Genomic DNA, 19,190 nt, shown 5'->3' on the forward strand with positions numbered 1-19,190 from the left:
CACCATCAACTATGTCAGGACACTCGTCTTTGTCAGCAGGTGTTTCAGTCCCTGGGGTTGGCCATCAACGTCGAAAAGTCACAGTTTGCCCCACTGCAAACCAGAAACTTCTTGGGAGCTATCTTAGACATGAGACTATCAAAAGCGTTCGTCTCGCACGAGCGGCAACAGAAGATCCTTCGTCTGGTCTCCGTCATTCGAATAAGACAGTCCGTTTCTGTTCGGACGTTAAAGTCGTTTTTGGGGATGGCATCATCTTGTATCGTTCTTTAAAAAAAGGAAAACAGTCCCTGAGCTTAAGGATATCCCTTATGTCGTAGTGTTCTTGGCCCCAACTAATAAGGTGAGTACCCACCCGACTCAAAGAACAACCCTATGGTCAAGTTGCAGCAATAAATCTCAGCTAAACGCTAGCTGAGCGTCAGTTACGTTGGGTACTCAGTATTGGATAAAGTCTTGCAGCATTATGAAACAACCTTATATGCATAAGTGATAAAAACAGTAGTTTATTAAAAAAAAAAATCATTACAGTACATAATTTCAATATTACACAGTCATACAAAATCGTACAAAAAATACAATAAAAACCAAAAGTCGACGCAGCGTTTCGGTGTCTTGTATGGATAGGTACACCTTCTTCAGGACGGTTTTTAAAATCACTAAAAAAAGAATGCCACAATTAAAAATAAGTAGTTTCAGACTTATACCAGAGTCCCAATTAATCCTGACGGTTACATCAAACATTTAACTTTTACTCCTTCATCTCACAATGTTCCAATCTATTCTAGGAGATCTATAATAGGTCGTTATCCTCGTAGACTTATAACAAAGTCTCAATTCATCCTAATGTTTACATCAAAACAATTAATTTTACTCCTTTGGAACACGGTATTCTTATACTGAATCGTATTGTTATTGCAAATCATTGTTCACATCACATTTGATTACTTATAAATCAGTTGAGTCACTTTTCCATAACATGCCTCATGAATTTAAGCAAATCAGATCATTTGGGCTTTCTCACTTTTTTAGTATGATAAATTCAAATTTAACATACTACACTGCCCTGCTATGTCATATCATAGGTATGGGTGTCTGTGCCAAACCGCAATAGTTATTTAGACATCAAAAGATTCACAATCAGAAGTCAATTTAATCACATACCTCAAATTTAGAGCGAATCTTGTTGCAGAGATCTACCTTTTGTGATAACGACTTCTTATTCCATTAGTTGCATATTTTCTACTCAGTTGAATTTATTAAAAACTTTACCACCTAGAAAGTAGATATTATGGCATGATTTATTAACCATTTTTTAACAGATACCTGAAGGATAGAATAAAATAATGGCACTGCGTATTACCTGAGTCCAGATGTATATATGAACTGGATAGGTTCGCTGTACCAGGGGTGACCACCGTATGGGTAATGTACTCACATACACACTTGCTAAGAATAGACAGAAATGCACGGGATATTAGAGTAATGCTCGATGTTTAAGCTCATTGGCATCTTTCTGTTAAAGTCAAAAAAGATTTTAATAGTAATACCTTAAAACAAGTTGGTTATAGCCCCATCATGGAGTCTGGTGGAGATATATAAATGATCCCCTGTTGCTAGCTGGAAGTGTCTTAGTTCTTTGCTTCCTTCTGTTATCCGAATTTCGGTTTTATTTCCTGCGGCATTAATAGGAATTATGCATTAGCTATAAATTTTCAACTGTCCATTTATTATTAAAACGTTATTCCGTGGCTCCTATATGCGGTTTATATTTGCCCTATCTATTTTTTACATATAGTGACCCTTTTCATGCCATTGTTCAACTTATCTCTCTAAGTGGTGTAGTTCTATATTAGCAACACACCACCTTTACTTTGTCATACCCGCACTAAGTCCATAAGGAGGGTTATCAAGTTTGCACGTTTATGCCAAAGTAACGGTCGTACCTACCACCCCTAGTGTGGATTTTCAATAGTTTAACGGTTAGACATTGTCTATGTTCTGAGTTTTAGCATTTCTAGATCGTTGCTACAGACTATCAATATCTATATTACAAGTTTTAACATTATCGTATTTTAATCCTAATTGTGCGATATTAAGGTTACAGCAGCGGTCTCGTTTCAACATACCTTATTCAGGACCAGCGGCCTCCCTGTCACTTTGTCCTGGTACAGCGTTTTCGATATCTAGAGGGGCTATCCTACCGCTGTTTTATATTTCCCCTTCCAGGTCAAGGTTCAACCGTTTCTCGCACCCTTTGGTTCCCAATCATGTGATCTTAATCCGCCATCTTTGAGCGGGAAAACTTCCGGATGTGTCGGGTTTGCCTTTAACCAAAATTTGCACTTCCTAGTTATGTGTTAGAAATTGCTATTTCCCGTCGAACATCCAGATAGAGTTAATAAAACGTGTATTTTGTTTATTGATACCTTTTATTTCTTCCTCTCCATATGCTCAAAAATAAAATACATTTAAAAAAAAAAAAACGTCGACTTTTATCCGACATCTTGGAATGGGACCGGGGTATTAGCTAGAGTTCCGTTTTACTTTTGTATATATATATTTTTGAAGAATCAGCCAGCCGATTATCTTCCCTTTTGCTTCAAACTTTACCTGGCTGTTATGCAATACTTAAAGTGGGCTGTCTCCACCGTTTCGTTCGATACGCCAGAGACTACATATCATTCCCGGCACTACCTAATAGATTTTGTGACGTGGGTTATCTCCCCCGTTATGTTCGATAGAACAGGGACTCAAAAATCATTCCCGGGGAATGGGGGATCATTTATATATCTCCACCAGACTCCATGATGGGGCTATAACCAACTTGTTTTAAGGTATTACTATTAAAATCTTTTTTGACTTTAACAGAAAGATGCCAATGAGCTTAAAAATCGAGCATTACTCTAATATCCCGTGCATTTCTGTCTATTCTTAGCAAGTGTGTATGTGAGTACATTACCCATACGGTGGTCACCCCTGGTACAGCGAACCTATCCAGTTCATATATACATCTGGACTCAGGTAATACGCAGTGCCATTATTTTATTCTATCCTTCAGGTATCTGTTAAAGAATGGTTAATAAATCATGCCATAATATCTACTTTCTAGGTGGTAAAGTTTTTAATAAATTCAACTGAGTAGAAAATATGCAACTAATGGAATAAGAAGTGGTTTTACAAAAGGTAGATCTCTGCAACAAGATTCGCTCTAAATTTGAGGTATGTGATTAAATTGACTTCTGATTGTGAATCTTTTGATGTCTAAATAACTATTGCGGTTTGGCACAGACACCCATACCTATGATATGACCTAGTAGGGCAGTGTAGTATGTTAATTTTGAATTTATCATACTAAAAAAGTGAGAAAGCCCGAATGATCTGATTTGCTTAAATTCATGAGGCATGTTATGGAAAAGTGACTCAACTGATTTATAAGTAATCAAATGTGATGTGAACAATGATTTGCAATAACAATACGATTCAGTATAAGAATACCGTGTTCCAAAGGAGTAAAATTAATTGTTTTGATGTAAACATTAGGATGAATTGAGACTTTGGTATAAGTCTACGAGGATAACGACCTATTATAGATCTCCTAGAATAGATTGGAACATTGTGAGATGAAGGAGTAAAAGTTAAATGTTTGATGTAACTGTCAGGATTAATTGGGACTCTGGTATAAGTCTGAAACTACTTATTTTTAATTGTGGCATTCTTTTTTTAGTGATTTTAAAAACCGTCCTGAAGAAGGTGTACCTATCCATACAAGACACCGAAACGCTGCGTCGACTTTTGGTTTTTATTGTATTTTTTGTACGATTTTGTATGACTGTGTAATATTGAAATTATGTACTGTAATGAATTTTTTTTTTAATAAACTACTGTTTTTATCACTTATGCATATAAGGTTGTTTCATAATGCTGCAAGACTTTATCCAATACTGAGTACCCAACGTAACTGACGCTCAGCTAGCGTTTAGCTGAGATTTATTGCTGCAACTTGACCATAGGGTTGTTCTTTGAGTCGGGTGGGTACTCACCTTATTAGTTGGGGCCAAGAACACTACGACATAAGGGATATCCTTAAGCTCAGGGACTGTTCCTTTTTTTAAAGACTGATTCACAAGGTCCCAAACCGGTTCATAGGGTACCTCCCTTGTTTGTTTCTTTGATCATCTTGTATCGCACTGATCCCAAATTGCAGATTGCGAACCCGTCCCATTCAAGAGGAACTGGACATACAGTGGCGTCAGGTCGTCGGGTCCTTCAACGACCTAGTTGCTGTCACAGCCCGCATGAGAAAGAGTTTACATTGGTGGGCGGAGCCAACCAACCTGGAGACGGCGTTCCTCGTTCACTCACCAGATCTCACGCTCACGACAGACGCCTCTCTGGAGGGCTGGGGCGCTCATCTCCAAGGCCTATCCATCAACGGGAAGTGGACTCCGCCCCAACGCACGTGGCATATCAACAGGCTAGAGTTGATGGCGATCTTCCTAGTGCTCAAGTCATTCCTACCTGTAGTTCATGGGGAGTCAGTGCTTATCCAAACGGACAATACCACCAGCATGCACTACGTGAACAAACAGGGAGGAACCAAGTCTCCAAACCTGTCTCGCTTGGCCCAGTCAATCTGGGATTGGGCTCTCCGTCATCAGATCACCTTGACGGCTGTCCATCTGCCGGGCGTGTCCAACATCCTGGCGGACTCTCTAAGCAGGTCCACATCATGGACACACGAATGGGAACTGCACCAGCCGACTCTGGATCTTGTGTTCCACCGATGGGGTCGCCCAGCTCTGGACCTCTTTGCAACGCCAGAGAATCGAAAATGTCCGTCCTACGCAAGTTGGCATCCCCACCCCGGTTCGTGCGGGAATGCCCTTTTGATTGATTGGTGCGATCTATTCGCTTACGCTTTCCCGCCGATTCCGTTAGTACCGCGGGTGCTGTGGAAGATGCGAGGCAGCCCTGCCACAACCTATTGATCGCCCCTCGTTGGCCCAGACAGGCATGATTTTCGGAATTGCTTCTGCTGTCCCAGTGCGAGCCCATTCCTCTGCGTCCTCGTCCAGACCTCCTAACGATGGACAGGGGCCAAGTGTGCCATCCGGATCCCTCCACGCTACAATTGTCAGCATGGAACCTGAGCACCTTGAATTCGCAGACTTAAACATATCTCAGGAATGCAGGGACATCCTCGCTCATGCTAGGGCTCAGTCTACCATCAAAACTTACAAACTCAAGTGGAAGAGATTCTGTCATTGGTGCGTGGCAGCAAATGTCCATCCAATCCATTCTACTCCGGAGCAACTTCTTCCGTTCTTCTTAAGTCTCGCTCAGTCCGGACTTTCACATGCTACCTTGCTAGTTTTCCTAGCTGCAATCTCTCGCTTCCGACACGATGGCTCTTCCTCCCTCTGCTCGTCCAGAATCATACGCCAGTTCTTCAAAGGGCTCTTCCGAAGGTGCCCACCTGTTCGGCGCCCTCCTCCACCATGGCACCTCAATGTTGTCCTATCTCAACTTATGAAGTCACCATTTGAACCTATCCATAGGGCGGATATCAAGTTCCTCACCTGGAAGGTTGCGCTGCTTTTGGCTTTGACTTCATCTCGTCGCGTGAGCGACCTTCACGCTTTCACTATCAAGCCACCTTATCTACAGTTCAAACCTGACGGCGTGGCGCTTCGCACCAACCCCTCTTTCCTACCTAAAGTGCCTACGGATTTTCATCTGAATGAGCCTGTGTTCCTAAAAACTTTCTTTCCGGACCCAAGGTCTCCGCCGGAGCAGCGCTTGCATACTTTGGACATCAAACGATGCCTTAAATTTTACATTGCCAGAACTGCCTCCTTCCGCAAGTCCGATCAACTGTTCATTGCTTATGGGCGACTGCGTAAGGGGCATCCAGTTACCAAACCAACAATTGCCCGTTGGCTTTCTTCAGCCATTACTTTCTGCCATCAACAAGCTGGCAAACCATTGCAGTCTTCAGTGAAGGCTCATTCTACGAGGGCGATGTCTTCATCCACCGCCTTGTTTGCCGGTGTGCCACTTCATCAGATTTGCCGTGCAGCGACATGGTCCTGCAGGCACACCTTCCCCAAGCATTATTGCTTGGATGCCATCAATGAAGCGGATACCGCAGTGGGACAGGCAGTGCTTCGTCATCTTTCCAAATAAGGTGAGCCTCTGTTCCCTCCTCCTTTGTGTTTTCTGTGATTGCTAATAATGTTTACATGACTGTATTATTACTGTCTTTGGCTTTTTCCATATGTGCCTAGCAATCTCAGCTCTACGGAGGTTACTGCTCTCTATGCTATTCAAGCATGTGAATCTATGAAAGACACCCCTAATACTGGAGAAGAACAATTGTTACTTACCTGTAAACAGGTGGTTCTCCTGTATTGGTGTCTTTCATAGATTCACATGCGACCCACCCTTTCCTCCCCTCAGAGGCTCTCTTCTCCTCATGCACTCTAGGTCTCTTTGGCGCTACGAAAATCTGAGGACTGGAACTTCTGAGGAGAAGGTTCTAGAGGGTGCTTGCGCCTGATTGGCTGTAGTTTGGACTAACATAATGACACTGTGTTACAAGTGTTTTTTTCTCTTTACCATGCATTCCTATTATAATATATATATATATTTAGCAATATTGTTATTTTATGTACCGTGGGACTCCCACTTCGACGACAGGAAATATTCAAGCATGTGAATCTATGAAAGACACCAATACTGGAGAACCACCTGTTTACAGGTAAGTAACAATTGTGCATACTGGATAACTGTAGTTACAGGTAAGTAACTTGTTTTCTTCTTTTTTCAGGGTCCTAATATCGGGACCCTGGAGCATTGAGCTCTATCTATTTTTATTCTTCAAAATTCATTTCTGAATGTCACAAATAGCTTCTTCACTTGATGTCTTTGGTCTTTCCCTACCCTTTTCTACAATGGCAGCCTATGGGGATATTCTGTCCTTTCCTTTCATCTCTATCATGAAAAAAAGGAGTTTTGTGAAGGGGATTCTTCTGTGTGTTAAATAATACACAAATTGCACAAAATATAGTATACTGGCTCCCCCTTTCTTACTTTAAGATGAAGATGTGGCCAGTGCAGCGTATGTACCTAGGCTGCATTATTGTCCCTCTATCTCTTAAGTGTCTTTGCAGTCCTTCGTGAAGAAAGGCGAAGAATACCCACTTAAGAAGATATATCTAAAGAAGTGCTCCGGGATCCCCGCATGTGGGAGGTACTATTCAAGTGCCTATGACTTATCATGGAAATACCCTTACGAGAGAACTGGAGTTACAGGTAAGAAACTGTTCCTTATGCTTGTTACCCAAAATTTCCCAAATTATACAACTTTAATTCAGTGCCATTCACTGTAAAAATGTATCGCAAATGTGCCACACATGGTAACCATTTACCACAAATGCATTGGAATAACAGCACATGAGTGGCAGTTGTTAAAGGTATTTTTGTTTCTTTGCACAATTGTTTTACGCAAAATACGTCCTCTCTTCCAAAATTTATCAGAGGGTGCAAACGATGCATTTCTCTCCATATTATATCTCTAAATGACAGATTTGCATGTTGCTTGATTTGCATTACTAGCTAATGCAAATTATGCAAATTTTGTACACCACTCTTGTTTTTACATCAAACAAAAATGTGCACCAGTGCATAGGATGATGATGTGGCTATGTATGTATGTATATATATATATATATATATATATATATATATGTATGTATGTGTATATATATATATATATATATATATCCAACAAAAGCAGGTTAGCCCCAAAGTTGAAGTTAAACCACAAGAAGTTTAATCGGCATTTCAAAATTTGCATCCATTTCACAGCTTGCCAGCAGAGAAACACACAACTGCAGTCTTCGAAGATTAATGTCAGCCTGACGCGTTTCAGGATTTCCTCATCCTTTCATCAGAGGCAAAGTTCAGAGGATGTTAGCAGACAGTTTTAAACAGCGCACATTTGTAGATATTTTAAACACCTGCCTCAGTGGGCGTGTCCTTTCGCAAGGCCTTCTGGTCATTGCAGTGCGCCACATCTTCCCCTCGTGGGGCTGCCTCTAATACCTTCAATTTCGAACTGAAATAATGTTCCAAGTGGAGAGAAGTACCACACCAGGTGCCCTCCGCCTTGCTTTGTAGCTGTGGAATTTATGCCTCAAACAGCACCATCCTGCGTATGGCGCTGCCCTCTTCATTCCTGGCTGCAAGCAAAATGATGAGCCTGCAAGGACCCGCTTCCAGGCGGTGGGCTTAACCTCCCGGCTGGGCATCAGCCGTAAATACTTCCAACAAAAGCAGGTTAGCCCCAAAGTTGAAGTTAAACCACAAGAAGTTTAATCGGCATTTCAAAATTTGCATCCATTTCACAGCTTGCCAGCAGAGAAACACACAACTGCAGTCTTCGAAGATTAATGTCAGCCTGACGCGTTTCAGGATTTCCTCATCCTTTCATCAGAGGCAAAGTTCAGAGGATGTTAGCAGACAGTTTTAAACAGCGCACATTTGTAGATATTTTAAACACCTGCCTCAGTGGGCGTGTCCTTTCGCAAGGCCTTCTGGTCATTGCAGTGCGCCACATCTTCCCCTCGTGGGGCTGCCTCTAATACCTTCAATTTCGAACTGAAATAATGTTCCAAGTGGAGAGAAGTACCACACCAGGTGCCCTCCGCCTTGCTTTGTAGCTGTGGAATTTATGCCTCAAACAGCACCATCCTGCGTATGGCGCTGCCCTCTTCATTCCTGGCTGCAAGCAAAATGATGAGCCTGCAAGGACCCGCTTCCAGGCGGTGGGCTTAACCTCCCGGCTGGGCATCAGCCGTAAATACTTCCAACAAAAGCAGGTTAGCCCCAAAGTTGAAGTTAAACCACAAGAAGTTTAATCGGCATTTCAAAATTTGCATCCATTTCACAGCTTGCCAGCAGAGAAACACACAACTGCAGTCTTCGAAGATTAATGTCAGCCTGACGCGTTTCAGGATTTCCTCATCCTTTCATCAGAGGCAAAGTTCAGAGGATGTTAGCAGACAGTTTTAAACAGCGCACATTTGTAGATATTTTAAACACCTGCCTCAGTGGGCGTGTCCTTTCGCAAGGCCTTCTGGTCATTGCAGTGCGCCACATCTTCCCCTCGTGGGGCTGCCTCTAATACCTTCAATTTCGAACTGAAATAATGTTCCAAGTGGAGAGAAGTACCACACCAGGTGCCCTCCGCCTTGCTTTGTAGCTGTGGAATTTATGCCTCAAACAGCACCATCCTGCGTATGGCGCTGCCCTCTTCATTCCTGGCTGCAAGCAAAATGATGAGCCTGCAAGGACCCGCTTCCAGGCGGTGGGCTTAACCTCCCGGCTGGGCATCAGCCGTAAATACTTCCAACAAAAGCAGGTTAGCCCCAAAGTTGAAGTTAAACCACAAGAAGTTTAATCGGCATTTCAAAATTTGCATCCATTTCACAGCTTGCCAGCAGAGAAACACACAACTGCAGTCTTCGAAGATTAATGTCAGCCTGACGCGTTTCAGGATTTCCTCATCCTTTCATCAGAGGCAAAGTTCAGAGGATGTTAGCAGACAGTTTTAAACAGCGCACATTTGTAGATATTTTAAACACCTGCCTCAGTGGGCGTGTCCTTTCGCAAGGCCTTCTGGTCATTGCAGTGCGCCACATCTTCCCCTCGTGGGGCTGCCTCTAATACCTTCAATTTCGAACTGAAATAATGTTCCAAGTGGAGAGAAGTACCACACCAGGTGCCCTCCGCCTTGCTTTGTAGCTGTGGAATTTATGCCTCAAACAGCACCATCCTGCGTATGGCGCTGCCCTCTTCATTCCTGGCTGCAAGCAAAATGATGAGCCTGCAAGGACCCGCTTCCAGGCGGTGGGCTTAACCTCCCGGCTGGGCATCAGCCGTAAATACTTCCAACAAAAGCAGGTTAGCCCCAAAGTTGAAGTTAAACCACAAGAAGTTTAATCGGCATTTCAAAATTTGCATCCATTTCACAGCTTGCCAGCAGAGAAACACACAACTGCAGTCTTCGAAGATTAATGTCAGCCTGACGCGTTTCAGGATTTCCTCATCCTTTCATCAGAGGCAAAGTTCAGAGGATGTTAGCAGACAGTTTTAAACAGCGCACATTTGTAGATATTTTAAACACCTGCCTCAGTGGGCGTGTCCTTTCGCAAGGCCTTCTGGTCATTGCAGTGCGCCACATCTTCCCCTCGTGGGGCTGCCTCTAATACCTTCAATTTCGAACTGAAATAATGTTCCAAGTGGAGAGAAGTACCACACCAGGTGCCCTCCGCCTTGCTTTGTAGCTGTGGAATTTATGCCTCAAACAGCACCATCCTGCGTATGGCGCTGCCCTCTTCATTCCTGGCTGCAAGCAAAATGATGAGCCTGCAAGGACCCTGCAACGAATCCTGAAACGCGTCAGGCTGACATTAATCTTCGAAGACTGCAGTTGTGTGTTTCTCTGCTGGCAAGCTGTGAAATGGATGCAAATTTTGAAATGCCGATTAAACTTCTTGTGGTTTAACTTCAACTTTGGGGCTAACCTGCTTTTGTTGGAAGTATTTACGGCTGATGCCCAGCCGGGAGGTTAAGCCCACCGCCTGGAAGCGGGTCCTTGCAGGCTCATCATTTTGCTTGCAGCCAGGAATGAAGAGGGCAGCGCCATACGCAGGATGGTGCTGTTTGAGGCATAAATTCCACAGCTACAAAGCAAGGCGGAGGGCACCTGGTGTGGTACTTCTCTCCACTTGGAACATTATTTCAGTTCGAAATTGAAGGTATTAGAGGCAGCCCCACGAGGGGAAGATGTGGCGCACTGCAATGACCAGAAGGCCTTGCGAAAGGACACGCCCACTGAGGCAGGTGTTTAAAATATCTACAAATGTGCGCTGTTTAAAACTGTCTGCTAACATCCTCTGAACTTTGCCTCTGATGAAAGGATGAGGAAATCCTGAAACGCGTCAGGCTGACATTAATCTTCGAAGACTGCAGTTGTGTGTTTCTCTGCTGGCAAGCTGTGAAATGGATGCAAATTTTGAAATGCCGATTAAACTTCTTGTGGTTTAACTTCAACTTTGGGGCTAACCTGCTTTTGTTGGATATATATATATATATATATATAGGTGACTGTGTGTGTGTGTGTGTGTGTGTGTGTGTATATATATATATATATATATATATATATATATATATACTAGCAGCCCGCCCCAGCGGCTTCAGGGCCAATCGCCCGCCCAGGCCCCCGCCCGCCCCGACATTGTCCGTGCATGCCCATGCACGGACCCAGACCAGGCCCCCCTCCCGCCTGACTCCCTCCCGCCCCCGCTTTTTCCTCGTTTTTCTTCACAACTTTACTTTCCACGTTTCCGTTTTCAGATTTTCCCGCTTGTGTGAAAATATTCTGTACAGCAAATTAGATTTCTACAATAATGGAGAGAAAGAATATCCAATTTAGAATCTCATTGCAGTGGCTCCGCGTGATTTTCTAGTTGTTACTCGATACCGTTCATAACCATACCGGCAAGTTGCACAAATCCTTTCTCCCATAACTGTCTCCCTCCCGCCCCGACTCACTCCCGCGCTCCGTGCTTCTGTCGCCTGGCCTCCTGCATGGACACGGACCAGGCCCCCCCCTCCTGCCCCGACTCCCTCCCGCCCCGACTCACTTCCGCGCTCCGTGTAAACTTTCCCTTTCCTTACCTGTGCCGCCGCCCCTCACTGCACAGCCGCTGGTCACTGCACCGCCGCTCCTCCTTCGTCGTCATCACGCACGTCGCGTTCCGGTCATCACGCACGTCGCGTCGCGGCCAGCGCTAGGTCCCAGCCGGCGCTACTTTCAGGGGACTACTTTGTTTTCAAACTTAATTTTTTTAATTTACTTTTTTATTTTTATTTATATAGCCTATGTCCATCTACACACCCTGACATTTTCATAGATGTATCGTGTGTGTAGATAGGCGCTGTTGTTCCCGAGTTTACCTGGCCAAAAGGTGCAAGTTCCCTCTTTATAATAGTAGTATAGATATATATATATATATATGTATATATATATATATATATATACACACTGGCATAACTTTTCCCTGTCTATGATTTCCAATGCCCTGTAACATGCATGAGGGTATAAATGCATTATTCAAAATGGCAAAAAGTATGTTGTTGAAGGCGGAAGCCGAAATGCGTCTGAGAGACTGTTGTTGTTTGCCTACCCATTAATAAATACCTTAAAGCATGGAGTGCCCCACCTTCATTTATCGAGTGGAAGGAGCAATGGAAATGTGTGTGTGTGTGTATGTATATATATATATATATATATATATATATATATATAGAGAGAGAGAGAGAGAGAGAGAGAAAGAGAGAGAGAGAACATTCAAAGAAGAAAAGTAGTGATGTGTAACTTTAAGTCGTTCAACTTTAGTATCTGGCCTGGGTTCATATGCGCCTGACATTGGCACATATACTTTCCAATCTGTACAAGGCCACTGTGAGTGAAGTATTAAGTCTATCCACTTTAGGGACTACTGCAGGAAAATACTTAAATGAGATGAATCTGCTACTGCATTCGATGCGATTCCTTTAATTCTTTGATACAGAATGCACCAAGGATTCTCAAATTGATGGTGCAGAATTGTTAAAATCAAGTGACTATGAAAGCTGCCATTGATGAAGAACTAGAGTTGGAGGAATATAATTTCTCCAGTATTAGGGGTGTCTTTCATAGATTCACATGCTTGAATATTCCCCGTCGTCGAAGTGGGAGTCCCACGGTATATAAAAAATAGCAATAATGCTAATATAACATAAATGATAATATCATATAATAATAAAATAGAGATAATACACTGTAAAAACCTCTACAATGGTAACTTCCATAGGAAGACAGTATAAGAGAAAAAACTCATTTGTAACATATCAGTGTCATTATGTTGGTCCGAACTGCAGCCAATCAGGCTCACGCACCCTCTAGAACCTTCTCCTCAGAAGCTCAAGCCCTCAGATTTTCTACCGCACGTCGTGTGAAGGGAGTCTCCCTGAGCTCTGCTCAGTTTTCTTCAAAGTTTGTCTCTTCTAATTAATTTTCCAAGAATGTCAAGTAAGAAGTCCTTGTTTAGAGCTTGCTCTTCATGTGGGAAACTGCGTTTGTTTGAGAAGGACCCCCACCAAAAGTGTATTTACTGCCTGTACCCTGACCACAAGGTGGATGAATGTAAAATCTGTAGAGCTCTTCCTTCTAAGACTCTCAGAGACAGGGAAGGTCGCCTTCTTATATGGTTGAAGCGCCTCCAAGATAAAGAAGATGTTCTGTCAGACGCAGTAAGTCTTCAGTCAGGCTGTTCCACTGTTCCTTCCAAGCGTGGGAGTGTTCAAAACTTGCCTTCTCCTTTTCTTCAGAAAAAGAAAAAGCTGGCTTTGCCTGTGGCACAATCTTCAAATTCTATGCCTTCTGTGTCAACGCCCACGAGACCTGGCTCTCAGGCGTCTTGTCCAGGCTCTATCAGTATTCTGACAGTCCTGACTCCCAGGTCGTCGACGGGCTCGTCGACGACCGTTCCGTCCACAAGATTGGCTTTGCTGTCTTCGTCGACGACCTCTGTGACGACGACGTCTGCTTCCTCGTCGTCGACGACGGTGATGTCGACATCCTCGACGTCGACGAGAACTCCTACGATCCCGTCGACGATCCCTATTGTCTCGTCGGCGACGAAGTTGCCGTCGACGAAGAAAACCTCTTCGACGTCGAAGAATTCCTCGTCGACGAAGGTCCCGTCGACGTCAGCCTCTCCGTCGACCACCTCGTCGACGTCGGTATCGTCGACGAAGAAGGCAACGATGGTTCCGACGACGAGAGCCCCGTCGACGTCGAGTGCTCCGTCGACCAGCTCCATGACGACGTCGTCGTCGAAGAAGGCGACGCCGGTTCCGTCGACGAAGGTACCGTCGACGAAGGTACCGTCGACGACGATACCGTCGACGAAAGTATCGTCGACGAAGATACCGTCGACGAAGACACCGTCTCCTCAGATTCCAGCAAAGACGGCTCCGTCGATGCACATTCCGTCGACGACGATACCGTCGACGACGAATCCCTCAGTGGGCCCTACCTCGTCGACGATGGCGATTTCTGCAGCGGCATGTTCAGGATCCTCGTCAGGATCGGGTTCTTTTGCCACCATGCCTCTGGTACCACTGCCTTCCTTGACCTCTGGCAGGGATTCTTCTATGCAGCTGCCGCCTCCTGATCTCCAATTACCCTCGCCTTTGATGGCAACTGATCACGAGACTGGATCTATGGGGGAAGATGATGACGATGAAGCTCACAGTCCATCAGAATTGATTATAAAATGTCAAGACTCCAGTTCTGACCAGGAGGACGTGGAGGAAGTGGTCCAACCGGATGACCAATTTGTCCAGTTGCCTATGGCATCTTTTCCAGTTTCTTTGTTTTCAAACCTCCAGCATATGCTGGATGACTACAACAGAAGGTTTCCGCCTACCCCTCAGGGTACTCCAAGCCACGCTCCTGCGGAGGACTCCGGCCCTGCCACCCATCCACAGTCTTTGGAGCAGCCTCTTTTGACAGAGCTTCCCCGCCCTCACCCCCCTCTTCTTCCGCAACCTGGTGCGCACGGGGTGGATGAGTCGGACAGTGAAGAAGGGGAATTACACCAGGATACTGACGATGATCAGGATCCAGATATGGCGGATTACGACGACTATCGGATACAGACACCTTCTCCGCAACAGCCAGAGGCGGGTGATGCGCCTACCATTGATACAGCAAGCTTCCATGTGCTGATGAATAAAGCGGCGGACCGCTTTAAATTGCCGAGAGAACAACGGCAAGAAGATTGCTTTCTCTACGATTTCAAAAACAAACCATGCAAACAAATTCACACCATACCAATCATAGAATTTGTATGGAAAGAAGGAATAAGAATTATGCATTCTCCTAACTCCTTGCCGGCACAAGTCCCTCGCCTGGAAAAGAAATACAAGGCTCCTGCGGGTTCGCCTGCTTGTTTGCTGTCGCATCCCAAACCGGACTCGGTTGTCACACAGGCGGCACAGCGACGATCACGTAATCCGGCGACTCCTCTCACTACTCCACCTGATAGAGAGGGTCGACGTTTGGACGCCATTGGGAAGAAATTTTCCACCATGTCCTCTACATCGGTACGCGCTGCAAATGCGTTGGCCATTCTAGGTCGTTTCGACAGGCAAATGTGGTCGGACATTTCCGCATTCGTTTCTCTAATTCCAGAAGCGTCCAGAGCGGAAGCCCAGCAAGTTCTCCAGGATGGCATGAGGGCGTCAGAGGAACTGATTGACTGCGCGATTGATGTGGCGAGTACGGGATTTCGCATCCTCGCCAGTGCTGCGGCTCTCCGCCGCCAGGGCTGGCTTAAATCCACTTCTTTCCGGCAAGAGGTCCAGTCGAAGATACTCGACATGCCCTATGACGGTGAATCTCTTTTTGGCGCTCACATTGACGAGGCGCTTGAGTCAATTAAAAAGGACACCGATACAGCAAAATCGCTAGTCTCCTTACAATTTAAGAAACAGCCCTTTCGTGGCGCCCGTGGAAGAGGTTCGTCTTCCACGAATTTTCGAGGAGGACACACTCAGTACCGCCAATTCAACCAAGGCAATCAACGTTACTCCTCTCAGCAGTCTACTCGCCAAAATCAGTCACGACCCTATAAAGGAAAACCTACTTATAGGGGTGCCAACAACAAACGCCAGTGACTCTCATGTCACACAAGGAGTTGGAGGGAGAATCTCGCGGTTTTATTCCCAATGGTCTCTGATAACATCGGACCAATGGGTATTGGACATTGTTCGCAAGGGTCATGCCTTGGAGTTCACAGAGATTCCTCCTCATTCTCCGCCATCAGGCCCGCCACCTCCCCATTTTCTAGAATTGCAACATCAAGTTCGTCTTCTCATACTAAAAGGTGCAGTCGAAGTGGTTCCTATATCACAACAAGGGACAGGTTTCTACTCACGTTTTTTCCTCATTGCCAAGAAGACGGGAGAGTGGCGGCCTATACTGGATTTGAGAGCGCTCAATTTCTTTCTGAAACAGCAGTCTTTCCGCATGCTCACATTGTCAGAAGTCTTGCGGCTTCTCTGCAGCGGAGATTTTCTGTCCACAATAGATCTGCAAGACGCCTATTTTCATGTGCCGATTCTGCAACAACATCGCCAATTTCTGAGGTTCAAAGTGGGCGCTGTCCATTACCAATTCAAGGTGCTGCCTTTCGGCCTGCGTTCGGCACCTCGTGTTTTCACGAAGGTCCTGGCCCCAGTCATGGCTTATCTACGTCTTCAAGGAGTGCAGATTTTTCCTTATCTGGACGATTGCCTTCTGAAATCTCCGTCTCCTCTTCAGCTGGCTCACGACACAAGTCTCTGCCTGCGGACTTTCGAGTCGCTGGGGTTGACCATCAACGTGGACAAGTCACACTTAACACCATCACAACGAAGGAACTTCCTGGGTGCCATTCTCGACACGGAATTATCAAAAGCCTTCGTTTCCCAAGAACGACAGGTGAAAATAGTACGTCTGGTCACCCTCATCCGTTCAAAACAGTCAGTTTCTGTGCGCATGTTAAAGTCCTTTCTGGGGATGGCGTCGTCCTGCATCGCTCTGCTTCCGAACTGCAGGCTCCGCACTCGCCCTATTCAGGAGGAACTAGACCTGCAATGGCGCCAAGTGTCAGGATCCTTCAACGATCTAGTGAGAGTCTCGTCTCGCATGAAGGACAGTCTCCTTTGGTGGACAGAACCATCCAACCTAAACGAAGGAGTTTCCTTTCTGGCCCTTCCTCCGGATCTAACGCTGACCACAGATGCATCCATGGAGGGTTGGGGAGCTCATCTCCTAGACCTTTCAATCAAAGGGAAGTGGACACCGTCGCAACGAACATGGCATATCAACAGATTGGAGCTGCTGGCGATCTTCCTTGCTCTCAGATCTTTTCTGCCAGTAGTGCAAGGAGAGTCCGTGCTGGTTCAAACGGACAACACAACCAGCATGCACTACATGAACAAACAGGGCGGCACAAGATCTCAGCCCTTGTCTCGGCTAGCTCAGAAGATCTGGAACTGGGCTCTTCATCATCGAATCTCCCTGACGGCGGTCCATCTGCCGGGGGTTTCAAACATCCTAGCGGATTCGTTGAGCAGGTCCACATCGTCTACCCACGAGTGGGAGCTTCATCAACAAACTCTGGACATGGTGTTCCGCCGTTGGGGTCGTCCCCTGATGGACCTTTTTGCCACTCCACTGAATCGGAAGTGCCCCGCCTTTGCGAGCTGGCATCCTCATCCGGGGTCCAGCGGCAACGCCCTTCTCATGGACTGGAGCGCCTGTTCGCCTATGCGTTTCCCCCCATACCATTGGTGCCGAGGACGTTGTGGAAGATGCGCAGGCAACCCTGCCACTTGATACTGATTGCACCTCGTTGGCCCAGACAGGCTTGGTTCTCAGAACTTCTTCTGTTGTCCCAATGCACGCCCATTCGTCTGCATCCACGTCCAGATCTTCTGTCCATGGACGAGGGCCAAGTCTGCCATCCAGACCCGACCACTCTTCAGTTATGGGCATGGAACCTGAATTCCTCGAATTCGCGAATTTAGAGATGCCCCAGGAATGCAGAGAGATTCTGGCTTCTGCTAGAGCTTCCTCAACTGTTCAAACGTACAAACTAAAGTGGAAACGGTTTTGCCATTGGTGCGCAGAAGCAAATGTCCACCCACTCACTTCTGCCCCAGAACAGCTGTTGCCCTTCTTTCTAAGCCTTGCTCAGTCTGGCCTCTCTCATGCCACCTTGAGGGTCTTTCTGGCAGCTATTTCACGTTTCAGACATGATGGCTCAACCTCTCTCTGCTCATCCAGAATTATCAGACAATTCTTTAAAGGTCTCTTCAGGAAGTTTCCTCCTATCAGACGCCCGCCTCCGACATGGCAGCTCAACGTGGTATTGTCACAGCTCATGAAGCCTCCGTATGAGCCAATCCACAGAGCAGACAACAAGTTTCTTACCTGGAAGGTCGTTTTGCTTTTGGCCCTAACATCTTCTCGCCATGTCAGCGATCTTCATGCTTTCACAATCAAGCCTCCTTATTTGCAATTCAAACCAGATGGGGTGTCTCTTCGGACCAATCCCTCTTTTTTGCCAAAAGTGCCTACAGATTTCCATCTGAACGAACCTGTCTTCTTGAAGACTTTCTTTCCGAATCCACAGTCACCGGCAGAACAACGCCTTCATTCCTTAGACATCAGCCGTTGTCTAAAGTTTTACATTTCAAGAACTGCCCCCTTCCGCAAATCAGATCAGCTTTTTGTAGCATATGGAAGAATGCGAAGGGGACATTCAGTGACAAAACAGACACTTGCAAGATGGCTCTCAGCAGCCATATCCTACTGTCACCAACAAACTGGCAAGCCTTTACAGGGTCCTGTGAAGGCACATTCAACGAGAGCGATGGCGTCCTCCACCGCCTTGTTTGCCGGAGTGCCTCTACACCAGATTTGCCGGGCGGCAACGTGGTCGAATAGGCACACCTTTACCAGACATTACTGTTTGGATTCCATCAACGAGGCGGATACCGCAGTGGGGCAAGCAGTGCTTCGCCATCTCTTTAAATAAGGTGAGCCTCTGTTCCCTCCTCCTTTCTCTTCTGTGATTGCTATATGCTTTTAAGCTATGTGTTTACTTCTTGTGAAGATGCTTGCAATCCCAGTGCTAAGGAGTTACTGCTATCTATTCTATTCAAGCATGTGAATCTATGAAAGACACCCCTAATACTGGAGAAGAACTATTGTTACTTACCTGTAAACAGGTGGTTCTCCAGTATTGGTGTCTTTCATAGATTCACATGCGACCCACCCTTCCTCCCCTCAGAGGCTCTCTTCTCCTCATACGCTATTATTACTAGTGCTACGAAAATCTGAGGGCTTGAGCTTCTGAGGAGAAGGTTCTAGAGGGTGCGTGAGCCTGATTGGCTGCAGTTCGGACCAACATAATGACACTGATATGTTACAAATGAGTTTTTTCTCTTATACTGTCTTCCTATGGAAGTTACCATTGTAGAGGTTTTTACAGTGTATTATCTCTATTTTATTATTATAT

General features: G+C 45.5%; 2 protein-coding genes across 6 annotated transcripts in view; one reads left to right on the forward strand and one right to left on the reverse strand.

The window, feature by feature from the left end:
* Positions 1–19,190, reverse strand: part of MCF2L2 (MCF.2 cell line derived transforming sequence-like 2) — a 2,082,183-nt gene that overhangs the window by 719,121 nt on the left and 1,343,872 nt on the right. The window lies entirely within an intron of this gene.
* Positions 1–19,190, forward strand: part of B3GNT5 (UDP-GlcNAc:betaGal beta-1,3-N-acetylglucosaminyltransferase 5) — an 818,869-nt gene that overhangs the window by 513,019 nt on the left and 286,660 nt on the right. The gene's annotated exons all lie outside the window — the stretch shown is intronic.

Source organism: Lissotriton helveticus, chromosome 11 (assembly GCF_964261635.1).
Source record: "Lissotriton helveticus chromosome 11, aLisHel1.1, whole genome shotgun sequence".
NCBI lineage: Eukaryota > Metazoa > Chordata > Amphibia > Caudata > Salamandridae > Lissotriton > Lissotriton helveticus.